Genomic DNA, 9,905 nt, shown 5'->3' with positions numbered 1-9,905 from the left:
CACATGGGCTCTTCAGAGTGGAAGAGGGAGGCAGAAATGTTAGTCAGAAAGAGGCAGGAGAGATGAGAAGCATGAGAGGGACTAGGCCATCTGTTGGAGATTTTGAAGATGGAGGAAGGGGCCACAGCCAAGAAATGTGGGTGGCCTCTAGAAGCTGAGAACAGCCCTCAGCTTACAGCCAGCAAAGATATAAGGACCTTAGTCCTTCAAATGCCAGGAACTGAACTCGGCCAACGATCTGAATAAGCGAAGAAATGATTCTCCCCTGAGCCTCCAGAAAGGCCTGCAGCCCGGCAGACACCTTGATTTTAGCCTGATGAGAACTGTGTCAGACTTCTGACCTACAGAACTGTAAGATCATAAAGTTGTGTTGTTTTAAGATTCCTAGTTTGTGGCAATTTGTTATAGTAGCAATAAAAAACTAATAGAATTGGGTCCCCAAACTAACTGTATTTTTATACTGTGGATATCCATCAGAAACATTTGAAAGGCTGCTTAATGTCCAGTGGCATAGTGGCCATAGGCACAGTTCTCCATGTGGACTTCGGCCTTGGCTGGCTCATCACAGGCCCAGAAGGGCCTGTCACAGGCACACAGTAGCCCACGGAAGGCCAAGGACTGGTACCAGCCCTCCCCGTTGTGTGGGCACAGAAGGGCAGGCTTCGTGATGGAGCAGCTCGCTGGGGAGCTCAGGGCCTTCCAGCTGAGTGCAAAGGCTTCCGTGTCAGACAGCAGGGAGACGATGGGGCCACAGAAGTCATCCCGGGGGTTCCCCATTGAATTCCCCACCCAGGCCGCTGAGGGCACCAGAGTAGGTCTCAGGCACCATGATGGATACGTGGTGGCAGCGTCGGCCTGCAGCACTGCCCAGAACCACTGACGAGACACACACGGCCGCTGGCTAGGGGGAGGGGCAAATGGAACTGCGTCCCATTAACATAGATGGACCCATGTCCATGTCAGACACCCCCAGGTTGGCCCCGACCCCCCCAAAACCCTTGGGATGGAGCCCTGTCCCTGCCTCTGCCTACGCTTACCTGTACTCTCCTGGAAATCTGAGCCTCATCATCACCTTCATACTGTGGACATCCACCTCAATCCACTGTGCTCCAGTCACGCTGGCCGTGGGGCTAAGGTACTCATTGTCCACCCATATTGTAAATGCCAGTGTCCCAGGGCGGGCTAAAGGTGCAGCTCAGCAAATAGCAGCAGGTGCCCTGGGTTGTAAAGGCTGCTCCATCAAAGATGTGCTAATGGGGGTCACCTGACACCCAGCTGCTGCCTTTTGGGCCCCCATAGGGCCAGGCCCCAGGATGCAGGAAGCAGGCTGCCTCCTTGCACTCACACAGCTCATGGCAATTGGGGCTCAGGTCTCAAGCCCCCAGGGGCAGGACATGGCTCTGCCAGGGGCAGCCACAGAGGGCCGGGTTCACCGCTGAACAAGTAGCCAGTGTGGCACGCGCAGCCCTCACAACATGGGCTGTGGCAGGCCAGAGGCACATGCTTTTATGGGCAGCTGGCCCGCAGATACCGGCACATGTCTTCCAGGGGCTGTTTTCAGGGCAGGGTTGTTCAGGAAGAAGGAAGAGAGAGAGAGAGAGAGAAAGAGAGAGAGAGATCAGCACCAAGTATTGGATTCAAGACAATCCCTTCACACCTCCCACACCCCCACTCAGGTCAGGTTCATGACCCCTCAGAGCCCCAGAATTGTGTTTTCCTCAGAAACCCTGCCCCCGCCACACACACATACACACACACACACACACACGATAGAGCTATGTCCTTTCAGACTCCAGGTCACGGTCACATGTTTTTGTGCATTTCACAGCCTGGGCTACTGTACACAGGTGCCTTAGACCCACCTCCCACCCTCCTCTTTTTTTTTTTTTTTTTTTTTACAGGACTTTATTGGGGAACAGTGTGTACTTCCAGGACTTTTTACAAGTCAAGTTGTTGTCTTCAATTTTAGTTGTGGAGGGCACAACTCAGCTCCAGGTCTAGTTGCCGTTGTTAGTTGCAGGGGGCGCAACCCACCATCCCTTGCGGGAGTTGGGGAGTCAAACCGGCAACCTTGTGGTTGAGAGACTGCGCTCCAACCAACTGAGCCATCTGGCACTGGCCCATGTGGGAATCGAACCGGCAGCCTTCGGCATTAGGAGCACGCAGCTCCAACTGCCTGAGCCACGGGGCCGGCCCCTCCCACCCTCCTCTTTACTATCTCTTTCCAGCTCACCACAGAAGCCAGGACTATGCCAGGTGCCCACAGGGATGTCAATAGCTTCACAGACCTGGGCAAAGGCTGCCAGGGCCTGACAGAAGACAACTGTCTCCCATACACCTCGTCAACACAGCTGTTCACGAATGGGCCTAGAGCTCCGGTCCAGGTACAGGCTGCAAAGGTCCTGTCAGCTGTGAAAGCCACCCACAGGCCTTGGGACCTACATACCTGGCCTTCAGGTGAATTAAGCAGACTGACCATTCTGAGCTGCAGGGCCCTGGCCCCTGCCAGCTGACCTGGAATGGCCCAGGCTCCAGCTGGGGTGATCCCAGAGGGGTCAGGGCCTTGGGACCACATAAGTCCTTGGTGACAGTGACTTTAGCTACCCGTACCATGAATTCCAGATGCCCATCCTAGATCCACAGTTCAAGGCCTGTAAACGTGGTCAGACGGATGACTGAGTCCTGTTTGTGGACAGCAAGCCCAGCCTCAGGGATAGAGAGGGGCAGAGGAAGCAGGTGCCCCTTCACCTGTGGGGACAGGATAAAGCATTAGGGTCAGACGGCCTTGGCAGGGGTTCCGCTCCTAGTGGGAGGCAGGGGGTAGAAATGCATGTGTCAGGAAGAAGGGGGTAAGGCTCAGGTGATGGATAACACACCTGAGGGGAAAGAGGGCAGTAAATAGGGGTATTTACAGCAGAAAATCTGGAAGAGACACTCAAGGGAATGGTTGAAGATGGTGGAGAGGAGGGCGGGCTGAGCCCTTGGGCACTCAGTGGCCAGGGTGGGGGCTGATGAAGAGGCGTAGCTAGAGATTTGGGAGGAAAACCAGGAGCATGGGGACTTGGCAGTGGGCATAAAGTGCTGCATGGAGGAGGAAGGGGTCGGGCAGTGTCTAAAGCCACAGATGGTCTAGTAGGACGTGGACTGAGGATTGACCACTGCACTGGGGGACCTGCAAGAGTGGTTTTAGTGGCAAGAAGTTGAAGGGGGACAGGAGATGGAAAGAGCACAGGAAGAATGGCAGGGGGCTGAGCCAGGAGCGCATCCATCTTCGGTCCCAGCGGCCTGGAAGGCAGAGAGGCTGGGCAGAGCTGCAGGGAGGATAGAGGGAGCTTACTGGATGGTTCCTGCTGAAGTTTCCCAGTGATACAGGAAGTGAGATCATGGCAGCCAAGAGTGAGGTTTGGTCTGAGGGAAGAGGAGGAGTGAACTGATCATCAGGGAGAGGGGGCAAGTAAAACTACTAGGGAGTCAGTAAAATGGCCCTTCAGGTGCGTGATCACGGGTAAGAAGCTGGCCCCGGGGTCAGCTGCTCAAGTGCAAGTATGAGGGCAGGAGGAGAGGGGAGCTTTCTGAAGTGGAGTTTACGTAGTGAGTGGGAGGGAAGGCATAGGAGGTGAGGATGTAGGCTAGTCGGAATTACAGAGGGAGCCTGAAATCCGAGGAGGAAAAGTCTGGGGAAGAAGCAGGAGGGTCCGTGGGCCAGCAGTGTGGATGGCCAGTGAGGTCGCAACCAGTGTCTGGAGTCAAGTGTGGGAGCCAGAGACTCGGTTGTGTGACAAGGGGGGACAGTGGGGGAGGGTGCCAAGGCCGAGGACGACCGCCCTGAGGGGCAATGAGGCCTGTGGTGAAGACCAGGCTCAGGGAGGCTGCATCTCTCCTGTGACCATCTGTCTGCCTCAGGCGAGTCCACCACGTGATTCACCATCTGTCCACCATTTGTCCACCTGCCCATCTGGCTCCCTGACTTCTGTCTTGCCACCTCTTCTGTTCATCCCAATATCATTCTGTTTTTCTGTTTTTCCATGAACCTGATGCTCTCTGTCCTTCTGCTGAACCATCCTTTCTTCCTGTTCGTCTGATGGTCCAATTTCTTATCTATCTCTCTGTCTGTCAGTCTTTCCATCTGCCTGTCCATCTGCCGTTTGATTCTCCGTCTGCCAGTCTCTGTGACAATCTCTGTGACGGCCCACTGTGCCTATCGATCCATGGGTGCCCCATCCCTGCTCTACCCTCTAGCCTAGCCCCCAGTCTCACTCACCAGCATGTGCCCTGTTGGGCCTGCCAATCTCACCACCACGTCCTGGCCGTGGACCACCCGCGGCATTAGGGCCTCTGGCATCAGGGCTCCCCAGCCCTGCTCCACCTCCATGCAGACACCAGGAAGCAAGGCCAGGGCAAAGTGGCAAGGCTGGAGCTGTAGCTGCCATCCCAAGAGTGTGCACAGATGGCCCTGGGGGCCCCGCAGCAGGAGGGCCCATGCAGGGCCTGGTGCGTGGGAAGCGGTGTGCAGGTGCACACTGCCGACCCACCTGGCAGCCCTCCAGCCAGCAGTGCACCTGGCCTTGCGGCCCACAGTGGAACCGCTGGCTACAGGCACTGCTATTCCAGAAAGAGGAACCAAAGGACAGGAAGTAGGCTGTAGGAGAGAGTGGGGCTGGAGTGGGGGTGCCTGCGGCTGGGGCTTGGACTCCTGGGGCTGAGGATGGAGTGAGTTGGGGGCCCAGTCCCCATGATCCTGGAGGAAGAGAGGGCTGGGACCTTGGGCTCCTGGTCTTGTGGGCTTGGACCTGGGAGCAGGCAGGTCTGGGGTAGGGCCCCCGCCACCTCACCATTGTAGGCACAGCCATGGGCAAGCACAAAGGTGTCAGTGCAGAAGGCTCAGTCCCCTGGGATGCCCACGTTGCTGGTGTCTGCCACACACAGGATGTCGGGGGTCCTAGAGCCAGGGAGGGTGAAGTAGTCCCTCTGCTGGCTGCTATTGAAGCCCATCTGGCGTGTAATTGAGGACAGGGTCAGACAGGCCATCTCCTCATCCTCCTGAGAACTGGGCAGCCTCTGCTGGTTCCCCACTCACCTGCGCGATGATGCCCCCAGCCCATTGTGGGGGTCCTGCCACTGGCTATGACCGTGGTCCACTGCGTGTCCTTGTAGAGAAACAGTGCCCTTGGCCATGGCCAACAACACCGGGAAGGAGGAGAGTGCGGTGGGAGCTGGTGCACTATGGGCTGGTCCAGGAGTAGCAGGCCCCCTCATGCCCACTCCTCAGCTGGGCTCCACCTGCTCCACCAAGCTGGCTTCTTCCCAGTCCCCTGTCCAGCTCCACTTCCATCAGAGCCGGTGGCGGCCTCCCTCTCTATTCGGTCTCTATTTTTCTATTTCTCTTTTTCTGCCTCTCCCCTCCAACCCTCCACCCTCTTTCCTTTTCTTTCTCTTTTTGTCTTTCTCCATCTGATTGTCTTGCTCCCCTTGCTATCCTCTGTCTTTCCTCTCTCTATTTCTCATTATTTCTCTGTCTTTCCTTCTTCATCTCTCTCCTGGTCTCTTTCCCTCTTTCTGTGTCACCCATGTTCTCTGTCACTGTGTCTCTATGTTCCCTTCTGTCTTTCCATGTCTCCTCCTTGTTTCTCTCTCTCTCTCTCTCTCTCTCTCTCTCTCTCTCTCTCTCTCTCTCTCTCTCTCTCTCTTGCTCTCTCCCTCCCTCATTGTGTCTCCCACTTGCCCCGGAACCAAACCTTTCTTCCCCAGGGGCTGGGCCACAGAGCCCCAACCTGGGCCCTTCTCCACCATCCCTTCCTCACCTGGGGGCCAAAGAACCCCAGAAAGGGAATTTGATCCCAAGTGGTCACGAGCAGGGCTCAGAGAGTTTGGAGGGGTGTGGGGGAAAGCACAGGCTGGATCATGTGCCCCCCGCTGCAGCAGCTCAGGCTGGTGACTGCTAGCACCACATGCAGCCCCCCTCAGTGTGGACCAATCCACCCAGGTCAGGGCTGCAAAGGCCCGGACCATCTCCAGGGGAAATGCCTCGTGCCTAAATAGGGACACAGGCTCCCCAAAGGATACCGGCCCATTGCTGCAGATCTGGGGGAGATGGGGAAGGAAGAAACGGACTGAGCATGTCATCAGATCAGGGATGGGGGTGAGGGAGACAGCTCCCAGAGACCTCTGGTCAAGTGTCGGGCCACCCTGTGCATGACTTCAGAGTGGAAAAGGGCTCCAGCAGCTGCAGCTCCTCAGAGCAGCCATTGTCCTTGGCGGGGAGGGGGCCTCATCCCTAGGCTCCAGCCCCTAGGGGTACAGGAGTGAGGCTGAGGACACTGAGACCACTGAGGCTCCCCCAGCCCCACCAGGGCCAAGCTGCATCTTCTCAGACCCCCCAAGGAGACGTTATGTCCCCTCAGTCCCCAAAGGCAGGGTCAGGTCCCCACAGGTCTCAGGATGGGGACATGTACCCTCAGACCTCCCCCAAGTCCTGCCCCCTCACCAGATTAAGGGAGCACGTCCAGCCTCACCTCTGATCCCCTCACTCCAGGTCACTTCGTTCTGCAGAACTGAGGGGAGGGGGTGTCAGCTAAGGGCTGGGGTCCACTCACCACAGCTGACCCCCTTCCAGAGCCCCCCTTCCTATTCACGCACCAGCAGCAGCCAGAGCATCCCCATGGTGGCCCCACGTGCTGGGTGGCTGGGCTGGCTTATTTCTGGAGCTGAGGTGGGGGCACAGGAAGTGGCCAAGGTGGGGACTGGGGCTGGCCTGTCACTCAGCTCCCCCAACCCATTGCTCGTGGATCCAGGGGGCCTAGGAAGCTCCCAGGGATCCTGGTTCTCATCTGGCCTGGCTGAGGCTGGGCCAGGCCTGTGGGTGGAGGGTGGAGCCAGGAGGGAGAAAGAAGAAAATGGCATCCAAGGCTTTCCCAGTGGGCAGGGTTACCACAGGCACCCAGGGCCCAGGAGGGGCTCCCCACTTCATCAGCAGGCCTGAGCCTGGGTCAAGCAATACACAGATGGAGAAACGAGTTCTGCTGCTGCTGGAGAGCTGACAGTGCCGCATACCTCTCCTTCTAGGGACCCTGCTGGTTCTCTCCCCAGTAGGTTGAAGACTGACTCACAGCCTCCTGGAACTCGAATGAGCATGAGCTGAGGGGGTGGTCAAGATGTACACCTGGGGAGATTCAGGAGCCGCAGGCCGGCCGAGGGGCCCAGAGGGGCATCTACAGAGAATGATGGGAGATTCTGTGGTAGAGACTCCTACATTTGGGCGTTTCAGAGTCACAGGGTTGTAAAGTACAGCATAGGGAATATAGTCAATAATATTGTAATAACTATATATGGTGTGAGGTGGGTGCAAGAGTTAGCAGGGTGATCACTTCGTAAGGTGTATAAATGTCTAATCACTATGTTGTACACCTGAAACTAATATAACATTGAATAATAAAAAATGGAAATTAAAAAGATGCCCAAAGCTGAATATCACCATCTAAGAATGAATTTCTGAGATACAAAAACAAATCTGAAAATGTATTAAACATGTATTAGTGTCAGAATTTTATTATCCACATTATAGCAGACAAATCTTTCAGGTTGAACACTTTAGTGAAGATCATTTCTCCACTTTGTCAGACGCCAACGTGTTTCTACAGTCAGTGAGTTTCTGTGGCTGTTCTAAAACAAGGCCCTGAATTTTTCTGACAGACCAAGAGGTGGGGTCTGTCTCTATCTCCTTTCCTTGGGTCTGGGCAGATTTGTGACTGTTTCAATCAACAGAGTGGAGCAGAAGTGAGGCTGGGTGTAAAAGGCAGCATTTGCTGGAACGCTCACTCTAGAGCCCTGAGCCATGTGAGAAGTCCAAATGTCCGGAGGCAGACATGCTGGCAGGATGGCCAAGCTACTGGGACAGATATTGAGTTGAGAGTCCCTGCTGAACCCAATCTCTGAGCCATTCCAGCCCAGGCCCAGGCTTGTGAGTAAACAAGCTCACCATCTCAGTCCCTTTTCACTGAGTCACTCCATCCTTTAGGTCTTCTAGCTGAGGACCTGGACATCACAGAGCAAAGACAAGCTGTCCCTGCTGCTCCTTGTCTGAATTTCCGAGCCACAGAATCCATGAGCATAATAAATGGTTGCTATTTTGCACCACTGAGCTTGGGGTGGTTTGTTATGTGGCAGTGGAACTGGCACAGCTGCTCACTTAATAACTGCAGTATTTAAATAGTATTACTTTTCTGAAGAAACTAAAATCCATTCCCCACTTATACCACTGAACATTCACGATAATGATTTCTGAATATAAAATTAATGGCCATCAAAATCATCGTTAATCATGGTGCCATTTTGCTTGTAGAATAAGTGTTGTGAAAGAATAATTGTACATTTCTCCTTTAACGTGACTGGAGAATGCCAACTTATAAACCACATATGGAGCTTTCCATTCCAAGTTACATCCAGAAGGCTGTTCTATATTTGAAAGTGAATATTCAGATATAAACACTAACTATGAATGCCGAGCCTTGCTTGTGTTCCTGATGTGGTACACTAATTAGATAAGATGCCAAATACTTCTGGCTCAGAGATGCGCAGCAATGTCATAGAAGTAAAGAGTTTCGATATTCAGCTCTTCTGAAGAAGACCCAGCATCCCAGCAGAACTTCAAAGTAATCCTGTGAATGGTATTATTTTTCTAATCTCTGTGTGGCTTCACGGGGAGAGCAGCAAGGTTGGTGGGAACAAAAGGAGAAATTGAGGCTCACTGACCTCTAGCGTACAAAGGAAACTGGTGAACGGCTGTTGGGAATCACAATCTCCCCACCTCCGCCCCCCTCCAAGACAGCACTGCTACTGGCAGAACCCAGAGGCCCTCCTCCTCATTGACATTTTCCCAATAGACTGCCTATTGACTTTTAATGCCCAAACTTCTGCCAAATACCCTAGAATACGGCCACATCCCCTCAGAATCCCCAGGGCAGGGTCATGCCCTCTTCAGCCCCCCACAGAGCAGCGTCACATCTGCTCAGATCAGCCCTCTTCCGGCCAGCAGTGGCCCCTCAGACCCTCCAGGACATGGTAGCGTGTACTCAGAACCCCCAGGGTGGGCCGTGTTCTCTGAGTCCCAGAACATCATAAAAACACATGTACAGTCCATTTTTCAGCTGACATTACAAAGGAAAATTTACAGTCACAGCTCCGTAACTCAATACATTTCTAACAAAGCCATGCGTGAGTCAAGTTTCCAATTATATCTCAAACGGGATGGGTAGGACAGTGCAGCCTCAGGCAGACATTTGGAAAACATGGAGCCCTGCAAAAGAGAGGTTGGGCTGGGGTGCTCCCGAAAGACAAAGCAATGGTGGGGATCAACCACGTTAGCAGTTTGGTGTCCAGGGAGTGATGCGTGAAACATTTTCCAAATGCATAGATGGTAAGTTATTCAAAGGCATTTTCCTGTGTCTATTTACATTTTAGGAAATTGCTTTGGGGCTTGTAGTTGATGGGCAGAACGTTATCATTTTTGTCGTTGAAAGTCATGAAAAACAGGCACCGGTGAGCGATTTCCTGCAGCCTCTGGTTTTGAACAACACGTGGGCAAGACTAGGCAAATAAAAACCTTAATTTCTCACAGTTTCAGGGGCAACAGCGCCCCCTGGTGGCCATCAGGGGCCTATAAGCTCTGCAGATGTTCTCAGAAGCTGGGACCTAACCTCCAGCCTGGATGAAGAGGTGTGGGTCTCAGGCTGTGCTCTCACAGGGCCTGGTCTCCATCCTACAGGACTTTGTTTCCTGTGTTGGTCCATGGTGGATGTATTTGTTCTTTATTGGGCATGTACATCCACTTTTTTTTTCTGGAAATAGCACTCTATTTTCCTTTGGGGAATCCCCCCGCCGCCACACACACACACACACACACACACACA

This window comes from Rhinolophus ferrumequinum, chromosome 15 (genome assembly GCF_004115265.2).
Source record: "Rhinolophus ferrumequinum isolate MPI-CBG mRhiFer1 chromosome 15, mRhiFer1_v1.p, whole genome shotgun sequence".
NCBI classification, from domain to species: Eukaryota; Metazoa; Chordata; class Mammalia; order Chiroptera; family Rhinolophidae; genus Rhinolophus; species Rhinolophus ferrumequinum.
The sequence above is the reverse complement of the archived record's forward strand: the minus strand, read 5'-3'. Positions refer to the sequence as shown.